Raw genomic sequence first — 26,895 nt, 5'->3', positions numbered from 1 at the left:
CAAACATCTTAGCCCATCAAGTTGCAAGAGGAGTTCTGACATCTTTAACTCTCCCAAATTAAAAAAAACAACACGATTTTCTACCTGATTACCCATTGGGTACCAGCTGCCAATCACTTGAGGAGTCTCAGGTTAGGCATCCATCAGAGTAGACTGAGGTTGAGCTGTGGCTCTTATGAGTGTCCACCTACACAGGCAGCTTTTTCCTTTGACAATTCATTGCAAAGGGACACACAACACACACACACACACACACACACACACACACACACACACACACACACACACACACACCCCTCATATTGTCATTGATCTGCAGTTCAGATCTTTCTGTTTTCCTTGGGAGAAAGAGTGAAACCCAAGGGGGATGGGTTCTGGAAATGGCCTCCTCCATCTTTCCACCCCTGGGTTTGTGGAGGAGCCTTGCTTTTTCCTACTTGACTCTAGGATAATCTTGGGAACTAGTTCTAGGTCTAAAGTTTGGCTTAATTCATCCCCAATTCCAGCTTGAACAAAGGGGAAAGTCCTTTGTCCTCTGTGAGTGATGGGGGCTGAGGCTTTGAGTGGATTCCTCTGGCAGGAGGGAGAGCCTCATAGTAGGAGTGAGAAAGGAAGACTATGAGGACCTCAGAACTCAAGACAGAGGAATGTGTTTCATCTTTAGAGACAAAACAGCAACAAGCCTATGTGGGGAGGTTGAGCCGGAAGTCTTCTGTGGTTTCCGAAAGCCTCCTGCCATTAGAGGGAGGCCAGCTTCCCTCAGCCTGGAAAAGTGCCAGGCCCAAGGGAAAAGGCCAACCTGAGACCTCAGACTTGCCCAGCTCGGAGCAGTCAGTCTCTGCTGTGTCAGTCCTTGGTGGTCTCTGTCTCCAGAAATGCAGAGAAGGGAGGAAATATCTCCCAAGTCATGCAGCCCTATGAGGAAACCAGAGTTCAATTCTATAAGCTACTTGCCACCCAGATATGAGGTGTGCTTTTGATGTAACCAAGATTCTGATTTCAGAATACAGACTTGAAAATAGTTCCTCATGGCCAAGTACACATTAGAACTCCAAAGCCATCAATTTATGTTGTCTACTGACCCTCTAATCAGACCTGAAAAAGTTGAAATGGTCCCAACATTTGTGATATTGCTTTTTTAGCCAGACAGGTGACATTTTGAAACAATGTGAATGCCAAAAAATTGCACTGGATGATCAAATTTCTATGGCTTTATATTGAACTACAAATTAATTAAGGGTTGGGTCTATTTTGATAACCCATTCTGTGTAATCTATTTAGCAACCAAGCCTCATAAAGATTGGTTCCATTGAATCTCAAGTGATTGATCCTCAGAAATCCTATGAGTCAGGCAGTTATTCTAAGCTACTTCTTCATGACAGTTTCATTTTATCAGTGAAGCATTTCTGTAGTTTGGAATGCCTAGCCTCTCCACTGTGAAAAATGTGATTTTCCTCCTTAGCTTTAAAATTGGCAAACCCTGAGATGGGATTCCCTGGTGTGAATCCTTTCTCCGGACCAGTCCTCTCCACAGATGCCATCTGGGACTTCTCACATGTGTTCTTCCCTCTTACATGGGCTCCATGGTGTTATGTCTCCAGAGTTCTTCCTACTTGAGAATGTCTTGTACTTGGGCATCAGACCAGAGCTGTGTAAGAGAGTTCCTTTTTCATGTCACCTGTGGTCAGTTGGTAGTGGACTACCCATAGGGCTGGCATGAAGAATTCTACAACCAACAAGAAGATTAGTGCAGTGAAGATTAGTGATGCCTGCATGGACGTATATGGGAAAATGGGGTAATGACGTTTGTCCCACATATTTGTCATCATGCCAAGGGGCCTACAAAGGGCAAAATCCAAACTCAAGGCACCAGGTACATCAGCTATACTCTTTGTCTTCATAGTGAAATGAAAGGAATAGATAACTGAGAGATCAATCACAACAAGGTAACAAGAGTCAGTGTCACTGATGTCTGAGAGAGAGAGCTGTTAACCCTGAATATGGGAAAGAGTATTTTGTTGTTGTTAGTTTTGTGGCAAAGGTAGGTTTTTCACTATCTACACTTTCTGAGAAAGGGAGCCAGAGAAATAAATTATTCATCTTAAAAAGTAGTCTATTTCCCCCCAATATAGTTATGAGTCTAATTATGATTTTCTCAGATTAGTACTGAAATACTTTGACATTGCTGGATACAACAACCAGGAAAGAGTTCACTGAGAGATGAAGATGAGTTATGCCATAAAAAGGTCACTCGGAGTTGGCTGATGCTTTCAAAGTACATCTGATATAATCAATTAACAAAGTGGTTAAGACTACTGACATTGTTATTATAGTGTGACAAATGGAGGCTTGTCCCTCTGCCTCTCTTTTCTTATTAGAAATGAGATGTGGGATCTTGGAGAAGTCCCTAAACTCATGGGCCTACAAGTCCTCATTGGTTAGCCATACTGATAAGGTGGCTAAAGTGGATCAAGTCCTTAATACAACAGGTAGCACAAGAGCACTCAATGAATGACAGGCTTTAAAAGCTAAATGTCATTTCTGTGTCCCCCAGCATGAGAATAGCCTCTTAAAGAGATATGAACCCCACAGGCCCAGAAATTCATTATTATCCTCTGTCCAGACAAGGAGTCCATGGCTGAGCCTGACTTAGATGCCTCTCCTTTTGGGCAACTATCTTTTCACAGCTCAAAAAGAGATTGAGAAAGTGGTTTTAGAGTTTTTACTATAATGGAGACCCAAGAGTCTACCTGAGACAAACCTGCCCTTTCCCAGCCCTGTTGATGTGTTACGGAAATGGATGCATTATGACTCTGTGACAGTGAGGTGCCTGGGCCACCTGAGGGTGCCACACCCCCAAGGCCCAGCCCAACATGTGAACCCAGGAGTGTGCTGCACCTAGATCACAGTTCCTTCCCCCAGGCTTCGCCCAGACCAGGAACCATTTGACTCTGAGTCTGTTTTCCCTTCAAAATCTGAAACCCGTGAATGAAAAAGTTAATTCACTGTTTTATGCATTTTTATGCATTTGTATTTAACTTATAGAAATGTCATCTCTAAAGAGGTGATGGATAGTCAAAAACTACTTCTTTCATTGCTCTTCTTTGTCTTCGTGTTCATCATTATAAAATTCCTCCTCCTCCTTTTAATTCTTCATTCCCAGGAAAAGAAATTACTTCTCCCCCTTTGTACTTGTGAAATATCTAAGGCTGAATGGCTGAGCTGCTTGGCAATTAGTATCCATTGATCCAAATAAGAGCTACGTGATTTGTTCCAGGGCAAAATGCAAGCCATCCTTTCCATTTCAGTGTTGCTCTGAGGACAGCATGATAGGGTACGTTTGGGATAATGTCACTTATTACAGCATGGCATTAGTCATTCTGATGACTGACTACAGGGTGGGGGTGGATCAGGTGGCTTGAGGATCTTCTATAACAGAATTTTTAGGAATTTGGATTTACAGCAATATCTTTAGACACCTGAAGTCCAAAAGAATTCTCTTCACGGTCAAGGCTGTGGGCTCAGGTGCAAACCCTGTGTCTCTAGAGAGAGATGCTTGAGATGGTAACTGACAATGTGACCAGGGTCCATTAGCTCCTGTGGGGAGATGAAAGGCATGAGTGAGCCCCCACTTCATATCCTGTGCCATGAGGGGAGAGGAAGGAAAAGACTGGAGAAGAGCCAATGCTTCTGTTAACATGTGGCTATAGTCTCTAATAAGTGTGCCCATGTTAAGCAACTCCTTTCTTCTCTACTGAGAAAAGCTAGGGAGGGAGAGGCCAAGGTCTGCTGAGGATCATTCCAGACATTGAGGTGCGTGGGGGGCTCTGTGCTCCTTGTGGCTGTGTGTACATCCATGTGCACATATGGGTACTTGTATGCAAGTGTGTGCATACACACTCTGTTGAAGATGGGGCCATGCTGCTGTCTTCTCTTCCCTTCTCAGCGCACTCATGGGAGATCTATAAGCAGTAAGCGCTCTCTTGAAATCTGGCTATGGTGACGTCACTTTCATTGGCCTCCAGAGATTTAAGGAGGTGTACAGGCTTAAGATGTGTGCCACAAGTTTCCATTTGGCTCTCCAGTTCATTTAGTACATAGTTTCATTTCCCTTGGGGTGTTTGAGAGGAAAGCCCCTCCTCTACTCTGTTTTACTGCAAAATCAGGAATTCTTGCTGGCACTGTGGTGCGCTGGGTTCAACACCTGCCTCTGTCTGATGTGTGATATCAGGAAGATAACTCAAGTTTCAGGGATGTACTTTTTTTTTTTTTTTTTTTTGCCAGTCCTGGGCCTTGGACTCAGGGCCTGAGCACTGTCCCTGGCTTCCTTTTGCTCAAAGCAAGCACTCTGCCACTTGAGCCACAGCGCCACTTCTGGCCGTTTTCTGTATATGTGGTGCTGGGGAATCGAACCCAGGGCCTCATGTATACGAGGCAAGCTCTCTTGCCACTAGGCCATATGCCCAGCCCCAGGGATGTACTTTTTTTTGTGTTGGTTCTGGGGCTTAAACTCAGAGCTTGGATGATATCCCCTAGCTTTTTCACTTAAGTCTGCTACTCTACCACTTGTACTAGAGCTCTTCTTCTGCGTTTTTGGTGGTTAATTGGAAGAGATAAGTCTCACCAAGTTTTTTGCCCCACTAGCATTGAACTGCAATCATCAGATCTTAGCCTTCTGTGTAGCTAGTATTACAGGCATGAGCCACCCATGCCTAAGCCTTTTTGCTCATGTCTAGTACTTGACCACTTGAGCCACAGCTCCACTCCTGGTTCAAGCCAGCCCAGGCTGGCTTTGAACTGTGATCCTCAGATCTCAGCTTCCTGAGTAGCTAAGATTACAGGTGTGAGCCACCAGCACCAGGCATGGGACAGCTATTTTGATCCTTTAAGAAGGCAACAGTTTTATAGAACATAAGGCCCAGACTGCCTGGGTTAAAGTCTTTCCTGAACTCCTTCCTGGCTGTGTATCTTCAGGCTATCTACTTCAGCTTTCCATGGTCAGTTTCCTAGCTGGGATGCATAATGGCACTGGTACCTATCTTGTAAGTTGCTATGAAGAGTCTCGAGCAATTAGCTTTTATTGTCAATACAAGATCATGCAATGTTGGCCATATTGGCTGAGGTCAGAACCCCATCTTCCTTGAGCCAATATGGCCCAGTTCTCAGTCTAAGCAGCATATTACATTCACTTCAGGATCAACTTCTTTCCTTCTTTGCTTTCCTCCTCCTGTAGCCCAGGCTGATCTGAATCCCTTCTTCTTCCTGAGTGCTGGGATTACAGGCTTGTACCACCATACCTGGATTCAACATAACAACGCCAACCACAACAATAACAACAAAAATTCACCTCCTTCAATCAATGCTAATATGCAGCTCTGACTGAGAGCTACAAGGCTACAAACTACCCTCAGCTTTTTCAGAGCAGTTTCCTTAAACATCAAGATGAATTAGAAAGCTCTGGCTCAATCACTCCTTACTGTCAAGGTTGTATTCTCTTGTAAAGGACATAGCTGATCTTCACTGTTATTCTGACTTCAGGGATAAAAAATATGTTTTTTCTTCTTTTCTCCCTTTCTTGAGAGCCCCAGTAGGGGCTGTGCTCAGGCACATAGGGATTTGCTTCGAGAGGAGCCTGAACAGCCCCCCACCCACCATCTCCCCCTTGCTGTCCCCACCCCCTGAAGGAGAGACACATCTGATCTCCCCAGTCATTATCATTTTAATGCACAAAATGACATTATGCCAAAAAGAAGGGGTTCAGAAATTATATCTGATTTTAGAAACTTTTCCAGCCATTGTATAAATGACAGATCTATAAAGGAAGACTGAAAATGAATTTCAAACTAAAAAAAAATAATAATTCCATGTTTTTATGGCAAGCTTAAGCAAAACTTCTGGGAACACAATGATCCTTAGGAGGGTGACTCAGGATCGGGGTACTGAGAAGTGCCTGGCGGAAGCAGGAGATGCAGCTCAGGGGTCTCAGAGCCTGTCAGCGCAGAGTGACAGTCACCAAGCCAGCATGCCAGGAGCCACAACAGTCCCAGAGCGCTGAGCAGGAACAGCTTCATTATCTACATGGAGGAGAGCAAGTGTGCTGGTGTGTCAGGAAGAGCAGCTTCAGGGCCTCTGACAGGCCTGGAGGTCAAGAGGTATTTGATGGATAGAGGAGTCATAGTTTGACTCTTCCCCCCCACCCCATGCATTTCTATGAAGTGGGGGAGTTGGAGATAGCAGAATGGAATTAGACAGTAACTCTCCTTCATTTGTGCCTCCAAATTCACATAAGGCCAGAGAAACTCTTGGGACAAAAGTTATTTACCTTTTGGTAGTGGACGGACACTCAAACCAGTGTGATCACTCACTGATGTCTCATTCCTATAATCCTAGTTATTCAGGAGGTTGAGATCTGAGAATCTCAGTTTGAAGCCAACCCCAGGCAGAAAAGTCCATGAGACTCTTATTTATAATGAGCTACCAAAAAGTCAGAAATGGAAGTGTGGCTCAAGTGGTAGACCGGTAATCTTGAGTAAACAAGTTAAGTGACAGTACCCTGGCCCTCCTGAGTTCAGAGCCCAGTACCAACACACACACACACATACACACACACACACACACACACACACACACACACACACACACAGAGAGAGAGAGAGAGAGAGAGAGAGAGAGAGAGAGAGAGAGGTACACAGCCAGTCTGCAGGTCTTCATGGTGCAGTTGCCACCAAAGCCAGATTGCAAAACAATATGGGAGGATCCCAGAGACATCAAAAAAGAAGGAAAGGAGGTGCCTGTGACCCAAGCTGGAGGACTGGGGAGAACTGCTGTGAGCTGGCCACTTAGGTGAGGCCCTGTGATCTCAGCGGGTCAAGTTTGTGTCACCTTGCAATGCTTGAGGTCAAGGCTGCTGGACAGACTGCTATGGGTGGGACTAGGGGATAATGTTTATAGGGTTCAGGCAGCCATGGAACAAGTCCTGGTCACATAAAAACATTCCTAAGAGACATAGAATTTGTAGTAAAATAAACCAGGATGATAGCTAAGGGACAGAGGAGACACATGAGGAGCTTGTAATGAAAGTCTTCAAATAGTGACTAACCCCACTGGGTTCTACCAGTTGTTCTGTCATCTACCCAGCATCCTCCTTGGCTCTTCATGTAGCCAACCTGCATTAGATCCAATTCTGTGATACACTTAGAAAGAAGACAGCTGAGTAACACTCATTCAGTTCCTGGGCAGAAGAGTCCCTACCTCTGGGAAGAAGCACATGGGGTTTCAAGCTCCCACCCTCACCCCCTGTTGCCAGTTGCATCTCCTTGCTTCCTATCTGCATTCCAGACCAGGCCACACCTTGGGTACAGCAACCCCAGTCTTTCTGGCTTCCAGTTAGTCCTCACATAGAACAGGCATCCTTTTATGACAGGTGTCTCTCTTAAGTGCCTTACAAGGACACCAAGTTCCAAAGGAGGTTGTGTAGACAGAAAGTTACAGAACCAGCGAGGTTGAAGAAATTCTCTTCTTGAGATGAATGAAATATGTTTAATTCTGTTTATCCAGGAAGTCTTCAAACTGAGATGGTCACAGGAAATTGAGCCTGCAACACTTATGAATATAATTGTGTGTGTATGTGTGTGTGTGTGTGTGTGTGTGTGTGTGTGTGTTTGTATTGTACTGGGACTTGTACTCAGGACCTCATGTGCTTGCTTAGCTTTGTCAAACAAGGCTGGCTCTCTACCCTTTGAACCATACCTCTATCCCAGCTTTTTACCAGTGAGTTAGAGATAAGAGTTTCATAAGATTTTTCTTTTCTTTTCTTTCTCCCCCCACCCTTGGGCTAGTCTGATGCCCCTCACACAGTGGGTATGATGATCTGTGCTGACTGAATGATCAGACGTTAGATCACTGGAGCCATGTAAAATAGTTTTTAAGTAGCAGAGGAGGGTAAGAAAATCCAATCGTTTGAACCCAAACCATTTGCACATCTACAATTGTGGAGAAACAGCACATTTGTTAGTAGGCTGAAGGTTAATGAGTAGATGCCCATTTGCTGCTATGGAAATAAGACCTCATTATCCTATCATTTTTATTTCAAGTCTGACATTTATGAAAGGTGAATAGATATCTTATCTGGAAGAGCAGCCATGGCAGAGCTTCTGCCTTGTCAAAAAAAAAAAAGAAATACATCTTCCAGTGTTTGTTTTCCTGGGAGTCTCCACTTGTGGCTTTTTGGCAAGGCTTGTTTAAAACATTGAACTTGGGGCCGCAATGGGAGGCAGGCTTCTGGCAGCCCCATCAAAGCTGCAGAAGGAAGTGGGGAGGTTCTCCCTCTTGGCAGTGACCCTTCTGGTTCTTTCCTGAGGGGTAGGGGGGGATGGGGAGGGATAGGGGAGCTGAGCTGCCTCTCAGAGACCCTTGGAGGGCCATGAGGCTGCTGGGAATTCTGGTCACCCTCTATGTATATACCTGAGTTTCACAGGCTTTGGGGACTTATATAGGCGCAAGTAAGAGCACAACTACTGTTCGTCATCTATAGCCTGGCCGGGGTAGAATAATACTTTCCATAAAAGAGTTTGACTATTTTTCTCCTCCAATTTGAGTTACCTTTCTTGTCTTAGCCTTCTAGGTAACTCACTCCAGCAAGTGACTTTTAATACCTAATGATAATGGTAAAAAAAAAAAAAAAGTTCACCTGTAACTAATATCTATTCCATGTCTGGCTCTCTTTGGAAGGCTGCCATGAAGGAAATAGAATACACTCAAGATGAAGTGACCTTCCACTGGAGACTGGGTCAGCTTGTTGGCTGGAAACATCCTTGGTATCTTTTCCTCTCATTACAGTTGTGGTCCTGGCTTGTCAGAACTAAGGGACTTCCCACAATCTCAGTGCTAAAGCTTAGTATATCTAGATAAAACAGAGACGAGTTGGCTAGTCGCCTTGTAATGGACTATTGGCTTGTTCAATGATTGCTCCCAAGGTTGAGCATCATGAGGGCACATCTGCTGTGGAACCTACACAGTGTTTGATATGCGTTAGATGCTTAATAAGTTCTTGTTCTCTGGATGGATGAATGACCAAGTGGATGGATGGATGGCTAACTGGATGAATGAATGAGCAGATGGTGGTTGGATGGAAGAGTGGATGATTAGATGGATCTTAAAGGATTCCCCTGAATCTTTGGTCTCAGAGTTAGTAAATGTAACACTGAAGTAGTAGTGAAAGGATCTTTGCAAAAATCCTTGGAGCAACTAGAGGGGGAGCTCTGCTTCTGGCAAGGATAGAATTAGATTAAAGGATTGTTCCTAAACACGGTACCCACATGCAAACACGTAGTAAAAAGCCAGGCAGTGATGGTTTCCCTAAAGTGAGCTCCTCATCCCCTATACTGAGCACTCTCTAAGCATTTATCCCAGAATTACCCTCTCACCTGGGGGCTGTGAGAAAGGCAGAGAACGCAAGGCTGGATAGCAAGTTCAGAGTCACTGCAGGCATGAAAGGTGAGGCAGATGCAGTATCTGGAGCCTGCTCTGATGACCTGCCTCTTTGCCCACCTTCAATCACCCCGAGCTTCTCAGGATCAGGTGCTACTAGAGGAAGAGAGGATAACAGGAAAGGAAAGGAACACAGAAAGGAAGAAGGCCCAGAGTTGCATTAGGAAGCAGAGAGTCCAAGTGACTCTGCTGCTCCTGGAAGAGCCCCCTTGGAAGAGAAAGCCTAGGAAACACAGAATCTGAGTGTCCGGCCATCAGTGGGGAGGGGAGCATTCCAGTGATTTCCACCTGGAAATTGTCTTTCTTCATAGTGGACAAGAATTGAGGTGTTGGTTGTATTTATTTTCACATGACACATGAAGGTAGCAGAAAGCATGCTTTTATTATGTGCTGAGTAATTTCCTTTGAAAAAGAAAAACATTTTTTTAGAGCCCCTGACAGTAAAACTCACCCCACCCTCTGCCCCAGCATCTTAGATGAAAATGTGTGTCATTATTCATGTGTAATCTGATTCCAAATGATTCCTTGTTTACCGTGTGTGTGTGTGTGTGTGTGTGTGTGTTTTGTATTTCGTTATGTAAGCAAGAATTAATACACTCTGACATGAAAAAAATAATGGGAATTATTTTTACGGCTTCTCTTTAGGTTGGACAATATGTCTCCTTTAACTCCCAATGACATGCAAATAGTCAGAGAAAAACACAAATAAATATTTACAGAAACAAAGATAAATATTCCAAGGCGACAATCTTTGCTTTTTTTTTTCTTTTTTTTTTGCCTCCTGCTTCCTTCCTGCTGGGGACCTAGTGTCTGGCCTGGTTGTCCCTACTCTGGTTGGATGCTGGCTTACCCCAGGCTACAGCCCCAGAGAGCTTTCTATTTGTGTTGAGAACAAAAGGGACCTCCAGGTGCCCTTACTTTCTGCATATCTGGGGATGAGTGGCTCACTATGAGGAGAAGCCCTATCCTTTATATCTCTAAACCAGAGAGAGTCATCTCCAACCACAGAAAGTCTTGTGTGCAAACAACCTGATGTGTGTTCATTTGCCACCTGGTTTATCAGCACATTGACTTTGAACAACCTTGGTTCCCACATCTTGGCTGGCATAAATAATGCTACCAGTAAACATGGAGGAGTGCTAATATCTCTTTGAGATCCTGATTGCAATTCTTTTGAATAATACCCCAAATTGAGATTGCTGAATCTTACAATAAATAGTCCTATATTTAAGTTTTTAAAAAATAACTTGCATGTTATTTTCCACTATGGCCATACAATTTGCATATCCAGCGATTGGGAGGAGAGTTCCAATTTCTCCACAACCACGTCAGCATTCCTGGTTTTGTGGTAATAGCCATCCTTGTAGATACGAGGTAATATCTTACTATAACTTGGCTCTGCATTTCTTTGATAATTAGAGTCCTTGAACATCCTTTCATATAACTAACTACTGGCCAGTTTTATATCTTTGAAGAAACACCAATTCAAGTTTTCAGTCCATTTTTTAAAAAATCAGGTTATTTATTTTTTGCTGTTGAGTTAAAAGTAGCTCTTGCTCTATTTTGGAAACCAACTCCTTATCTTCTCATTAGATATCTGGTTTGCACATATTTTCTTCATGCTTTTACACTGCTTTAGTTTTTCTCTAGGTATTGAGTTTTGAACACAAGGTCTTCTGTTTGTTTGGCTTACTTCCTGGGTTGGCACTGTGGTAATTGAATCATACCTTCAGCTCAGTTTTTGGCTAGTTATTTTGGAGATGGAGTCTCTCAGACTTTTCTGCTGAGGATGGCTTTGAACCATGATACTGCAGATCTCAGTCTTCTAAGTAATTAGGATTACAGGTGTGAGCCACTGTCACTGGTCTTCATACTCTTTTGGTGTTTTCCCCCCCCCCCCCCCATACAGAAGCATTTTAGCTTGGTGAATTCCTGCCTGGCATGTGCTCTTTTGCTTTCATAGCCATGAAATTGTTGCCATAACTCATGTCATGAAACTTTCCCCTGTCTTCTTTTAGTTTTACAGTTTGAGAGCATATATTTAAATTTTCATCAAAGAGTGAATGGGTAAAGGATGTGTGTGTGTGTGTGTGTGTGTGTGAGAGAGAGAGAGAGAGAGAGAGAGAGAGAGAGAGAGAGAGAGAGAGAGAAAGATAATGGGATATTATTCAGTCTTCAAGAAGGAAATCTTGCAACATATGATTATATAGATGAACCTTAAATACATTATGCCAAGAGAAATAAGCCAGTCAAAGAACAGATAGCACATGATACCCTTACATATGTATATATAAGATTTTGATTCATATAACCAGAGAGTAAAATGATCATTACTAGGGATTCTGAAACAAGATGAAATTGGAAATTGCTAATCAAATGGGTGTCAAGTTTTCATGAAGCAAGCAAGATAGGAAAGTGGTAGAATATGCTCTATAATTCTGTGTCTATAGTCCACCATGCTATATTGTACTCTGAAAAACTGATTTCAAGGGCATATCTTCTCTGAAATGCTTTTACTACAATGAATAAAATAAAATAGAATGACACAACCAACGCACAGGTTGCCTGTAGGGTGACAAGGGACTAAGAACTTAAATTTGAGGAGGTAGTCAATCCTGAGCAATGATCTGTACATATTCCACTCAGAATAAGTGTGTCCTTAAATTTTGGGGCCCCTTTCTGGCCTCAGTATTGCTTAGGTTCAGAGACACCTCTAGTATTTGTCCACCTCCTTACCCAGAGCCCTTTCCCTGGTGGAATGAGTAACTTACTACTGCTGACTTCCATCTTAGTGGGCAGCTCTGCACAGAAATATGTTTCTGCCCCTTTAATTCTCAGGTAACATACTGCTCTTTTGTGGTCCTTACTATAGGAAAAACATAGAAGTATTTTATTAACTTAATGCAGAAATGAAATAGCAGATATCTGATAGGGATTATCAACCCTGGCTGTAACAGGGCTGTAAAGTTTGACCTTATGAATCCGGAATACGATGGCCGCTGGGAGCTTGTCACCTCCTGTCTTTCTGGTCTCTCTTAACATCCCATCACCCCAGAACTTTCTTTGAAGAGATAACCTGGCTTGATTTTCTCTGAGATTCAAATGAATTTTATTCCTTGTCATTTTAGTAGACCTTAGGGAAGTTAGTGCACAGCTAGATAGCATGGTGAATGAAACTGAAGTATAACACCAGCACATACCTATTTTTTGTTTAACACTAGTTGTCTACCACTTGAGCCATGCTTCTCACCTGGCTTTGGCCAGCTAATTGGAGTTGGAGTCTCTCAGATTTTTCTGCTTGGGCTGGCTTCAAACTGAGATCTAGAAGATCTCAGTTTCCTGAGTAGCTAGGATTACAGACATGTGTCCCCTGCCCTGAGCCAGCATCTGCATCATTACCTACTGGGAGCTCTTGTCTAAGTAGAACTCCCTAGCCTTTGGCCCTGGAACCCACTTTAGAGCAAGGAGATAGAGGTTCCATCAGGGCACTGTATATCTGAGTTAGTTCATGTCCCATGATTTCTGCTAAGGCTCTTTGCTGACTCTGTCCCCATAGCAAAGAAACTCTGGGACAAAAGACCTATGACATCTTCTAGGCCACATTTGGGCTGTCTGAGCCTTGGAGTAGACTGTGTATAGCTGTGCACATCCCTGTCCTTAGGCTGTTCTCTTACAGGAACCAACTGGTAGTGAAGGCCTCCAGATCCCAAAGGTTGTGCTATCATTTGGATCTAGAATTTTCCCCAAAGGCCTATGTGTTGAAGGTTGGTCCCTAGTTTGGTATTACCAGGAGTTGGTTTGGAACCTTAAGAAGTAGAGTCTAGTGAAAAGGTTCTACTTCGTAGGAGGTCTTTTCTTCATCAGAAGTGTGCCTTTGAAGGAGAGAATGAGCGGCTCCTCTTCCTCTCTTGTTCATTCACAGAATGAGGCTCTATCATGTCATAGGCTCCAGACAACAGACTAAACTGACCATACACTGGCCTTCTGAAACTGGGATGCAAAGCCCGATGCCAGGGGCTCACATCTGTAATCCTAGCCACTTAGGAGCTTGGGATCTGAGGACCCATGTTCAAAGTCAGCATAGGCAGGCAAGTCTGAGAGACTCATCTCCAATTAACTAGTGAAAAGCTGAAAGTGGAGGTGTGGCTCAAGTGGTAAAGTGTTAGCCTTGAGCAAAAGAGCTGAGGGACAGTGCCCAGGATCTAGAGCAAAGTAGTCAAGCAAGAGAACAAGGCCCTAAGTTCAGGTCCTGTTACCAGCAGTAATACTACTACTACTACTAATAATATCATCCTGGGAGGCCCAAATAAATCATCTTTTCTTCATACAAGTTGATTATCTCAAGTATTGGTTAAATACTTGGGCAATGGATAGCTGACTAGCACAGTTGGTTACTAAGTGGGGTAGGGTAGAGTGGTTTGGCAGAAGAAAAGTTGGATCACTCTTGCTCTTGAGCATTTTTTGTTTAGTTCTGAAAATTTTAGGAATGGACTTACTCTGAGCAGCACTAAGACCAGAAAAGACTCTGGAAAGTCAGGTGAAATCTCTAAGTGCATACTCAGAAGGGGTCAAGGAGCCCAGATTTTCATTCATTTAGTCTGGCTTCAGAGCCTTCAATTTCTTCACGGCCCTGAGAGGCTGGACTCCTGTCTTGAGATTACTTTTACCTGCTGATATAACAGAGCCGTTAAACAGGAAGCCTGTGACTCAACGCAACACGGAGAGCCAGACCTGCTCTGCTTGTGTCCTCCAGACAAACAGAACCAATCATCTTTTATCACAAAGTATTGCCTCATAGGACTATGGAGACAGAGAACCACTGCGATCAGTCATCTCTACTGAGACTAGGAAAGCCGGTCACACATTTGGAGAGCTGGAGCGCTGGAGGAATTGTGGTCTAGAGGCTGACTTAGGTTGAAGAACTGAGAGCCAGGAGGGGTTGAAGACAAGAGAAGAATGATGTCCTAGCCTGTGCAGTCAGGCATAGTTTAAACTTCAGTTCCCCAGTGAAACTAGCCGCATATGCGCAGCAATCACCGCAAAGCACAAAAATGGATTCACCACCATGGCATGGCCTTTGCCAGAATAACTGATACTAGAGGCACACACTGACAAACTTTTTGCCTTATTTCCAAGCATCAGATACATTTTTTTGAGAAAACAAATTTGGAGTTTTATGTATTTAGGAAAGCTTTGATTTAACTAGTTTAATTTTAGTTTTCTTGATTTTTAAAAAAAAATGGTGCCAATATAAGGTCTTCTCAGGATCTCAAATTCTCACTTGGCTTTCTTGCTCGCAGGTGGTGCTCTACCACTTGAGCCACACCTCCAGTTCAGCATTTTGCCGATTAATTGGAGATGAAGTCTTAAAGACTTTGCTTCACAGGATTTGAACCTTCATTCCCTAGTTCTCAGCTTCCTGATTAGATAGGATTACAGGTGTGAGCCAAGCTTCCTGCTATTGATCTCAAGGGCTTTAATATGCTAATGTGCATTTATGCTCTCCAAGATTGAGCTAGAGAAGGCAAGGTTTTCCAAGTTATTTGGAGTATATGATTTCCCCCTCTCCTAGTATTTCCATCTATGTGATGTCCCATTCTTTAGAAAATGAACCTGGAGCCAAACTTGGGCTTTTTTCTGGGGGAGAACAGCTGATGTGTAAGAAGTCAGGTTGGAGAGCTCGCCATGCTGGAAAGGCCCGAGGGAGAAGCTCTGACAAAGAGCTAATGGTCATTCTTGCCAAGATGCCAGACACAGAGGCAAGTGCCTGGTCCTGCTGTCCATCGCATAGCTCATTGTGGCATTTGTTGGTGCTGGGGAAAACTGTCCAGCCACAAGCTGCCAAATTTCTGACTTAAAGAATTCAGAAAAAAGCTCAGTAGGTGAGCACTTGCCTAACATGTGCAAGGCTCTGGGTCTGATCCTCAACACCAGAAAAAAAAAAGCATGAAAAAATGAACAAAAGAAAGAAAAAGAAAAGAAGAAAGGGAGGAAGGGAGGGAGAGGGCTGGGAATGTTGTTTAGTGGTAGAATGCTTGTCTAGCATGCAAGAAGCCCTGGGTTTGATTTCTCAGTTCCACATAAACAGAAAGGAAAAGAGAGAGAGAGAGAGAGAGAGAGAGAGAGAGAGAGAGAGAGAGAAGAGAGGAAGGGAGGAAGGAGAGAGAGAAGGAGAAAAGGAAGCAGGAAATACATGACATGAAGTTTTTAGTGGTCCTTCCTTCCTTCCTTCCTTCCTTCCTTCCTTCCTTCCTTCCTTCCTTCCTTCCTTCCTTCCTTCCTTTTTTTGTTGGTCTTGGGACTTGAACTCTAAGCCTGGACACTGTTGCTGAGCTCTTCAGCTCAAGGCTAGTACTCTACTACTTTGAGCCGCAAGTGACACTTCCTGGTTTCTGGTGGTTTAATGGAGATGAAGAGTCATGGACTTTCTTGCCCAGGCCAGCTTTGAACCTCAATCCTCAGATCTCAGCCTCCTGGGTAGCTAGGATTACAGGTGTGAGCCACCAGCGCTCAGCTTGAATAGTTTCTCACACAGTAATTACATAGACGTTCTCCAGCAGGAAATAAACACAATTAACTCATCAGTCATTTGTCCCTACCTTACAGATTGTTTTAAATCCACAGAAGGAAAAAGAAAAGAAAAAGATACCAGACTACTGTTACAAAGCTGGAACACCTTAGGCTAAAAGTAAAGCCAACTGGGAGATAAATCTTGACTGTATTAGTTATCTATTGCCGTGTACCAAATGTCTCCATAACCTATTGGCTTAAAGGGAAAGAATCCTCTAACTGTCTCTGTGGGCAGCAACCTGATGCAGTTGGCTGCACTTTTGACTCCTTGGGATGTCTCTGAAGTAGCAGTCAAGGTATCAGCAAGGGCTGCAGTTGATCCAAGCCTGCATTGGAGAAGGGCCTGTGATTATAGGCAGGGTTCAGTTCCTAGTGGCCTGTTGGCCTGAGGTCTTGACTCTCAGGTTATTGGCTGGAGAAGTCCTTAGTTCATACCCATGTAGATCTCTCTAGGGGTAGCTCACCACATTACCAGTGGCTTCCTCAGAGACAGCCAGTCAAGAGAAGGTGAGCAAGACAGCAGCCACAAACTTCTACAAGGTAGCCTTAAACATAACAGAGAGTCACTTCTGCAATGTTTTACTAATTTAGAAGCATGTTTGCAGGTCCAGTTCATACTCAAGGGAAAGGAATTACAGGAGCATGTAAATGCCCAGGGGATTATTTGGGGCCATTGTGGAAACTGTTCCAGCACATTAATGTTTGCATTGATCTTCCCTGTGGTTAATGAGGGTAAGGTTATAACCAGTAAGGTTTTTCCATGCATTGACATTGAACATAAAGTGGCCATTACATACATAATTCTACCCTCCTCATGTATCTGCCTTTAGTCCATGCCCCATTATCTCTGCTTGCATAGCATTTTTTAAAACCAAGTTTATGTAATATTTCCCCTAAAAGCATGGCAGGCTTAGGGTAGACTTCCTGTATGGTGGTTTCTGGTAGCTGGGTTTTCGTGGACAAGCTCATGTATTCTCGTGGTGTTCTGTCACTTTCTTGTGTCACTGGACTCAAAACAGATCCTGGGAACCTACTGTCATGGGAACCTACTGACCTGTTTTGTATTCATCTCGGACATGTCTAAGAAGAACAGAATTAAATTCATCTTAGAAGCTTTTGTTTCCCAGATCATGGGAAGCAGAGCAAGGTAATTCTCCCAGCCCAGCAGGAAGGGAAGATTCCACACATCCATACACGGGTGAGCACAAGTAATCCTATGCATCATATTTGTAAGTAAAGGTCAAGAGATCCTGAGGCATTATGGGATTGCTTCTTAGATTCTGAAATAAATGTGATAAAGTGAAAAAAAGTCACAGAGGCAAAATTAGCCCCAGAATGATCCCCCTCAATTCAACGTTAAACTAAAAAAAAAAATTAAAAAAAATAAAAACAAGCTTGTTTTATGTATACCTTCCAGGCTCTCCAAAAAAATCCATCACATTGACTTTTCTTTGTTCTGCTTTGAGAAAGATCATTTCTTCACATGAGCCCCTAGATAAAGCGGATGGCTTGTTTTACTGCCCTTACTCTACCAAAATATTCTTATTTAGTTATTTATTACACAACATGTTCAGTAGAGCTTATAGAGTTTAAAGAGTATAGGATGATGTGGTTTGATCACTGTTTTAGTCCATTTCCCATTAGCAGGATGGAGATTAGCACCAGGCTGTGCGATCTGTAGAGAGGGCTATTTAACTCTCAGTTTCAGAATCTGAACATCTCATGTCTACACAACTTGATGTACCTCTGGTGAGAACCCGCATTTCACCCTCATCCTCATGATGAATGGCATGTAAGATGTATAAGAGACAGAAGACATTACATAGGAGAAAGGAAGCCAGAGACTGGGGAATATCTAGCTGTTCTTTGGGGATGGGAAACTACTTGGATGTTAATTTATAAAATCATCCACAAAATTCTCAATACATGCAGACAGCCAACAAAGAATCACACCAGAGCGAGATGTAGATAGATGTTCCAAATGACTTCAAAGGCCCTATATTACCTCCTCACTGGAGGTTACTTGTCCAGGTTAGAACAACTGTCTTTGAAAACTACCCAGGAGTTCCATGATAACTGTGTTAATTTCTTCTAAGGATAGCATCCTGCAACATTGCACTAAGTTTTACCTCTTAAAGTTCCTTCATCTACTGAGGACCAAATTTTTCAACACATGAACCCTTGGAAATACACTCAACTATATCCAAGCCCTAGTACTTCATCTATATGTTTTTAATCAGTCAAAAAGAAAAAACAAACAAACAGGGGTGGGGGGGGAGTACAGATTCAGAAAGCTAAAGTAGCCTAAGGGTCGGTGAATGTATTCTGTAAAGAAATAGATGTCTGTTGGGTGTTAGCTACTCAGGAGGATGAGATCTGAGGGTCATAGTTCAAAGCCAGCCCAGGTAGGAAAATCTTTGAGACTCTTAGCTTCATTTAACTAGCAAAAAGCTGGAAGTGGAGCTGTGGCTAAAGTGGTAAAGCGCTAGCCTTGAGAAGTAAAAGCCAAACAAGAATGTGAGCTTAAAGCTCTACGACCACCACAAAAATGAAGAAAGGGAGGAAGGAAGGAAGGAAGGAAGGAAGGAAGGAAGGAAGAAAGAAAGAAAGAAAGAAAGAAAGAAAGAAAGAAAGAAAGAAAGAAAGAAAGAAAGGAAGAAAGAAGGAAGGAAGGAAGGAAGGAAGGAAGGAAGGAAAGCAAAGAAACAGATGACTAATACTTTTGGTTTGGTGTTGTGTTTCCTCTCTGTAGCAGCATTTCCATCCTGTCTTAGGTCATGAAAACAAGACAATGTAAATGTAAATCATAGTAATGTTCCAAGAAGATTTGATTTATAAAACCATGGGGTGGGCCAGAGTTGGACTCTAAGTTACAGCATAGCTGAAGGATGGCTTGTATTCTGTGTTGGGTTTCTGGAGTCATTGTTCCACCCACCTACTGCCCAATCACCCATTCATCCATCTATCCATTTACTGGATCACTGTGCTGAAGGCCTGCAAAAGATGCATGGGCAAACATGTTCTGTGGAGGCCCATGGCTTTAGAGTCACAGTGAAGCAACTGGATTCCAGCCGTCACAGATTAGTGAAGCCCAAACTAGTTCTCAAAGTCAGGGCAGCCTCCTCTGCCACTTACGAACACCTACAGTCCAAGCTGTCTCTTGCTACTTAATTCTCCTTGCACTGCAAGGGAGAAAAAGCACATTTCCTCGCAATTTGAATTGCAACTTAACCCTTTGCTCGGGCAAAGAATATGGAGTGGCCAGAAAAGGGGGCCCTCAAGAAGCACCTTGCATTCCTTTGTAACTTTCAGAATGTTTCAGATTCTTCCAGAGGTGAGAGGGTCCTTTTATTGCTTCCTATGTGTAGTTACCCAGATTTGGGAGAACTGTTTATTAATCTCAAACCCTCTAAGAGCTGGCTCTAACTTCCTCTGGGAAAATTGCAAGGCTCTCCGCTACCCTCAAAGTCATCCTCTGCTAATCCAGCCTTGAAGAACTTCCAAAGTCTACTGTGGCTGCAGAACTGGCACCAACAGCAAATGAGTAGAGCCCAATTCAATACCAGTGACACCGGCATTGCTTTGAACAACATAGACTTAATGAGAACTGGAAGGTTGGAAGTGGAATATCTGAGTTAATTTCTGATATACTCCAGAAAAATGGACAAATAAAGGTGGGAACCTTCATGTGACAATGATCAGTCCTTCTGTGGACTGGCCAACTCTAGGGGAGATAAGACAGCGAGGGTCATTGCACGAGCAGGCTAAGGCCTGCCACACTGAAAGCCTGGCTCCACCATGAAGTGGCCTCTCCCCAGTTGTTGGCTGGCTCTTCTGATCTGCACATAGACATTGAAGGCCCCTTGGTTTAAACAGGTGCTGAAAGCCAGGGCAAGCCAAAATATTTTGTTCTTTCTGGGTCATGAACTGTTTGCTGTTGGAAACATCTGTATGGACAGGCCGACCAGCTAAACATAACAGAAGCACAGCGAATGATGATAGCAGTCTTTGGGAAGGAACCCCCTGAGGACCCCAATAAAGTCGATCTCTTAAGCAGGAGCCCCTTGCTTTGGGCCACAGTGACAGGCAATGAATTATCCACGTTAGCTGAAAGGGCAAGGTCATCTCATAACAACATGGCCCATATGCTACAGTTAAATCAAGCCAGTCCCCAAATATCACTGGGGCGGGAGCAACGTATGAACACACGCACGAGCTTGTGCGTAAGCAAGTTCAGGGTGAGGTGGCGATGTCTGATCTCCTCAAAAGCAACAGTCACCATAATTAGAGGAAATGCTACAAGTTCATTTCTGGCAAAAAAAAAAAAAAAGCAAGTGAGAGAGAGGAGCTTAAAGACTAGATGTTTAGACAGGCCTGTAAGCCCTCTTGTGACCTTGCTCTGATATTTAACAAAACATTAATCTTCTTGCCAGCAATTATAAAGGATACGGTGATGTCGCTGGCTCTCAAAGCATGAGTAATAGTAATCCCATTGTTCCCCTTTATTTATGCCTTGGCTGTACCAGGCAGATGAGGTAAGTTGGGGCTTTGATATGTTATTATGCCGTACTGGCAATACATAGAAGATGCTTACACAAATATCTGTCTGTTTCAGAGACAGTGTTTCACACCTCCTTACAATCTGGGATCAAAGCGTTTCAACATTTTATTATGAAATCATGAAAACCCTCCTCTAGTTTACATATGAATTATAGTCTCCCTCCCCCCCACACACACCAGTGTACTGGGCCCAGCAATAGTGGCTTTTGAACTGCAAAAGGGAATAAGGTGTTAAAATAGTTATTCCTTGAAGATTAGACTAGGGGATAATCTTCCCAAATGTAATTTGCTAGGATTTTTATTGTGCACAATCCCCAGCAAACTAAAAAGCTTAGGGGGTGGGGGTTGGGGAGGCTGGGTGCTATAAGAAGGAGGGCAATGGTATCTTCTTCTCTTGTCTGGGGAAACAAAATCTGGTGTGAAAGCTTCCACTGGGAAGAGAGGGAGAAAAGAAAGTTTATGCACCATGTAATTTCAGGCTAAACCAGAAAAGCCATGCTTGCCTTCCTAAAATAAAATAAAATCCTCACCCAGAGGTTGGTGGAGGCTGTGTTTACTCTAAGTGATGACTTCTAGGTTGTCACTCAGGCTCTGGGCTGCCATTGATCTGCTGGGGTGGGGGGAGAAGCTGGCTGCTTTGGTGGGATTAGCATATAAACTGGGCATCCTCCTTTTCACTTGGCCTCCTCCTCCGGGGACAATTAATAATCTCCTCTGGAATGTGGAGGGTGGGGACCACGTTGCTTGACAATTTTGATGTCTCCAGAATGTATATGTGCCTGGCTTGTGGATCCTTTTATTACCAGGAAGCTTATTTCTTATGTGGATCTTTAAAGAACACATAGATGGGTAGAGACGAAAACAACTCTATTTTAGGGACCTAAGCTTTGATTTAGGAGGAGACTGAGCTCTCTGCAGATATGGAAAAGTGTGTGTGTGTGTGTGTGTGTGTGTGTGTGTGTGTGTGTGTGTGTGTGGTGTGTTTACTGGTACTGGAGCTCAGGACCTTCTGCTGTCACTGCTCTTCCCCATCCTTCCTGCTCAAAGCAGGTACTCTAGCACTTGAGCCACAGCTCCACTCTGACTTTTTGCTGGTTAACTGGAGATAAGAATCTCATGAACTTTCCTTCCCTGGCTAGCTTCATACCCTGTTTTTCTCACATCTCAGCCTCCTTAGTAGCTAGGATTAGAGGCATGAGCCACCAGTGCCCCTATAAACATTTAACTTTGTACATGTGTTTATTTATTTTGTGGTGCTGAGGATCAAACCCACACGCAAGGCATTTGCACGTGAGGCAAATACTCTCCCAATGAGCTATGCCTCCACACTGAAAGATACATGTTAGACCTACCCTGTGGATGGGCTCTGGCTTTAATTAGCACCTGTGGTCTGGAGGAATGAAGTGAGCAAGGAAGCAACCTGTCTGAGTATGGGGGAGAAGGGAACATTTCATAGGGACAAGGGAGGAAAAAAGGGAAATGAGTGTTTTCCTTCACTGGGGGTGTCAAAAGGAGACTGCTTTGGATCCATCCTCAGCCTGGGACAGTGGTGTGCAAGAAAGTGGATGACCATCAGAGCTCTGAGCGGTTAATCAAGCTGGAGGAGACCTCCTCACAGTATCTTCCAGACAGATGGCAGAGCACAGAGTCACTGCGACATTACCAAAGTATTCTCCAATAGAAAGTCTCCCTGCTGCTCACCTATGTCTCTTGCTGTGTGTGTGTGTGTGTATGTGTGTGTGTGTGTGTGTGTGTGTGTGTGTGTGTGTGTGTGTACTAGGGCTTGAACTCAGGGCATAGGTGGCATTTCCTATCATTCTTGCTCAAGACTGGTGTTCTACCACCCACTCCTGGCTTTTGAGTGGTTAATAGGAGATAAGAGTCTCAGAGACTTCCCTGCCCCCACTGGCTTCCAACTGGGATCTTCAGATCTCAACTTTAGAGTAGCTAGGATTACAGAGGTTACTGTAAAGGCAATTCTGTGGTGACACATGAACCCTGCAGTCAAGTATTTGTCCCTATCTTGACTAGTAACACCCAGAAATGCATGGCATTAAATGTAAATAGAGCATCAGATGACTTACACATGCTCCGTTTGGCTTTACTTAAGCAGAGATTTGTCAGAAATATAAGTTCTAACTTCTTACCTTGTCCCTCTCTCCATGTACCCAAATTTATAGTTAGTGTATTTACAGTATATTTAGTTAGTTTCTCAAATCTCATGCTTCCCCTCAGACCTATGTGTTTGCTTTTTCTTATTCAGGACAAAAAGTTTTGTTTTTATGAACACTAAGCCATTGATAATGCCCGTGTTAAGAATTCTGAAGCCTAGGCTGAATTGAGGGCATTAGAAAAAGAGTGGCTTGGTTGATTCGTGATGGCAGATCGGTGATGATTGACTAGTGGTGTCTGATTAGTGATGAGTGATTGATTGCTGATGACTGATTACTGATGGCTGCCAAAGCCAGAAGGAAGGGAATGAGGCAACGGGACAGACCAATCACAATGCCTGAGACTCCTGGGCTATCCACCCTTCCCTCTAAGTCCCCCACTCCCAGATCTCCACAGAGGAAGTCCTTCCTGTTGCAAGGAGCTTTCCCTTCCAGCAATCACCCTGCTCTTCCATAAAGCCATAAAAAGAACGGACTGGTTTTCTGCCTTGAAGGGCTCCTGACCTTTTCTCCTTTCTAGGGAGATGAAGCAGTGGGGGTGGGGGAGTTAGCACCTACATTCTTTTCCTTTATCAAACAGTCTAGCCTAGGACACCCGGGTGGGCTCAGCATGAAATCTAGCTGCAGAGCTTCAGGAATTTCACAGTTTGCTACAAAACAAATGGTGAGTTGGGCAGTTCTGCCCCCACCCCTCACCCCCAGCCCTTGGGGGCTCTGTCTGTCCTTAGAGGGCATAGCTTTTGGTCACACCTATACCTAACTAGTTAAAGGCCTAATACATATGCATGGTTACACCAGGAAAGAAATTGTACTAATTGCTCAAAACCCATAAGAATGTATTCTGTTACTTAGCAGAAAACACAGTTACTCTGTTTTCCTGCCCATTGCTGACTTAAAAGAAGTCTGTGTCCCATTGTTCTAATTCTTCCATCCTACCACAGAAGGAGTCCCTTCCAGATGTCTCTCCTCCTCTCTCACTTTTCTAAGGTTTGTGAGGAATTGCCATGTCTGTGATGAGTCTGTCTTGATCACTGTCCCGTCTCTGTGTGGTTCACTATCTATTCAAAGCTTCTCAATGCTGCCCATGGTCACCTCAGCAGAAGGCGCAGCCTCCTTCATGCCTCCTAAGCAAAAAAGAGAACAGAATCATTACAACTAAGATCTTGCAAAAAGAGAAAAAAGAAAGAAAAAAGAATAGATCACCCTTATGAATCTGTACCTGGGACACTAACATGATAAATAGCTGTCCTCATGATGTTTGCATTAAGGCTGCTTTCTTCTGTGACACAAGAAAGTGTGACACTAGGTAGTGAGTCTCCTAACAAATCTTGGGAAGCTTATTGGAAACATTTTTTTTTCCTGCAAACAGAGCATTCTCATAAGGACATCAATGTTGGCATCAGGTGTCAAGTCCATTTTGGCACATAGCAAAGAATCCTAGTGCCTGGTACTGATTTTGTTTCTAATACTGGGAATTGAACTCAGGGCCTTTGATTCTATCACTGAGCCTTAGCTTCAGTGTGCGCCCCCCCCCTTTTGCTTTAATTATTTTTTTCAGATAGGGTTTTATGCTTTTTAACTCGAGCCATACTTGGTTCAGGATTCTCCTATCTCCTATTCTCCTTCTTAATAGCTGGAATTACAGGCATGTACCACCATTCCCAACTGAAATTTTTGTACTTTGTTTCATATCCATCCATCCATCTATATATACATACATACATATAGGGCGGACCTTACAGAAACTTCAACTATAGGCACTTTCAGACACATAACAAGCATGAGAGCTAGTCCTTCTTACAATGAATCTACCAGGAAGTGAGGAGACTATTAGAAAGAATAAGGTGGTGTCCCCCCTTCTGCTGACGCTATTGTTGTTAATAACAATGGTTATTAAAAACTGTTATTAACAACACTGTTGTTAGTAACTCTAAAGGTGCTGTGCCCCCAAAAGCTGCCCCAGTTTTTCACCACTGTGTAAAGCAGGTCCTCTTATTATCTTTTCATCTTTCTTTACATTTGAGGAGACTGATCAGGTTGCTCTAAATTTTTGTTGGAATGGAATATGGTCCTCCATATCCTGAAATATTTTGCCTTCGACCCTGGAAGGAATGGGCTCAAAAAGTTTTCTGGGCCTTTGTTTTCTTTAACGAGAAATTGCATTGATATTTACATAGAATATATAAAATCCAAATACGTGTGTGTGCATAGACAGAGGGACAGACGGAATGACACAAGACAGAGGAGGGAGAGGAGAGTGAGAGAGAGAGAGAAAAGGAGAGAGAAGAGAGGCTAGAAGAGAAAAGAGAAGGGAGAAGTGGAGAGGGAAGGGGAAAGAGAAGAACCCTTTCTCAGCATGCAAGGTATTCGCAGGACTTGGGCCTGTCTTGCTGCTGGGATGTCCCATTGCCATGTCCCCCCTCTGCTCAGCCGCCCAGTTGACACGTGATGGAGACTCACAAAGGGAAGAATTCCACAGACTCAGCTCTGAGCTTGTTCATAATTTGTCACATTGTTTCCGCACTTTGCTGCATGTATGAGATATGTAAGACCCCCGACAGCTCTGGGAGACCACTGCTGTTGCTGGGCACAATGGGGGAGAGCTGAAGCTGAATTGCAGCTGTAACCTGGAGTTCCTTTGCCTTTGTGACTGCCCAGGGACTGCTCCGAGTCATCTGGGCGAGCCTTTGTGAGCGCAATTAAACCCGGAGAGGCAGGGTGAGGAGCAGAGCGGTCTGTGCACAGGCAGGCAAGCTATTCAACGGGAGTTTCTGGGGTAGGGGACAAGGGCAGGGGATTTACCGCTCAGTCATCTTCCTTCACAGAGTCCTGAGTCAGCAAGGCTGATGGGATGGGCGGGCAGGACTTTGCTTCAGCACTGTGAAAGTGGGATTGGTTCTTTCCACCTGCTTGCTCAGACCCTCAGTCCTACTCCACTCACAGGCCAACAGGTGTGTGTGGGGTCTGGTTTAGGTTCAAGGAGCAAGCAGACATGCAGCCTCGGGGGAGGGAGGGAGAGCTGGGCAACGGAGGTGGGGAGGGGTGGGGGGTGGGGGGGGCAGAATGTGAGGTTGTACTTCCATCTGAGTAAGAAGTGCCTCCGTGCCAGTATACAGTAGGGGAACTGCAGGTAATGTATTTGTACTTTAAAAAGTTACAAGGAAGGATTTGGAATAAGGAAATGATCCATGATAGAGAAAATAAAAAAATATTTGTCCTGATTTTAACATTATAAAATGTATACAAATACCAAAACTTCACATAGTACCCTGTGAGTATAAACAATTGGGTCTTTTATGTATCAGTTAAACATTTTACATCAGAATGTCATTTTCAAAAGGAATGTATGGCTGGGGTTGGGGATCAAGTGGTTAGAGCACCTGCCTAGCAAGGGTAAAGCCCTGAGTTTAGATCACCAGACTGAGGGAGAGAGGGAGGGAGGAAGGGAGGAAGAGAGGAAGAGAGAGAGGGGAGGGGAGGTAGATCCAGTACAGACAAACATAACTAGGCACTCATATCTATTATAAAATCTTAGCTACTCAGTGGAGTAAATAGCACTTAGAAGAGTGGCTAGAAGATAGCCTAAGCAGAAGTGTCCATTAAATATCCTCATCAATGTACTAGCAAAATTCTGGACTGGCTCAAGTGGGAGAGTACCAGCGCTGATCAAGAAAGCATAAAGCCCCAAGTTAAACCCTGACACTGGCATAAATAAATAAATAAACTAAACAGAAGATTTCAGATCTAGAAAAGAACTAGACATCGAGCCCACAGTTGCTATGTCCTGTTAGCATGGTTTGGTAGCAGTAGAATCCATATCCCAAATGACTGATGCCTAGGTTCCCCCTGCAACTGCCCCACCTGCTCCTTCTCCCATCCCTTTGTCACCATGTTGAGACTCAGTGTTCTCATCTATAGAATGCAGGGAGCTTAGAGCTGTCTCCAGTTCAGTAGTAGAGGGCTGGGCCTAAGTAGCTCACATACTCACTCAGGTTTGGCTTTTTCCTCTTATATATTTATATGACAACCTTTTGCTACATAGGCCCAGGGTGTCCTCATACTTATATTTCTCCTGCTTCTCTCCGTCTTCCAAATGCTGAGATTA

This window comes from Perognathus longimembris, chromosome 10 (genome assembly GCF_023159225.1).
Source record: "Perognathus longimembris pacificus isolate PPM17 chromosome 10, ASM2315922v1, whole genome shotgun sequence".
Lineage (NCBI taxonomy): Eukaryota > Metazoa > Chordata > Mammalia > Rodentia > Heteromyidae > Perognathus > Perognathus longimembris.
Note: the sequence above shows the minus strand (reverse complement) of the source record.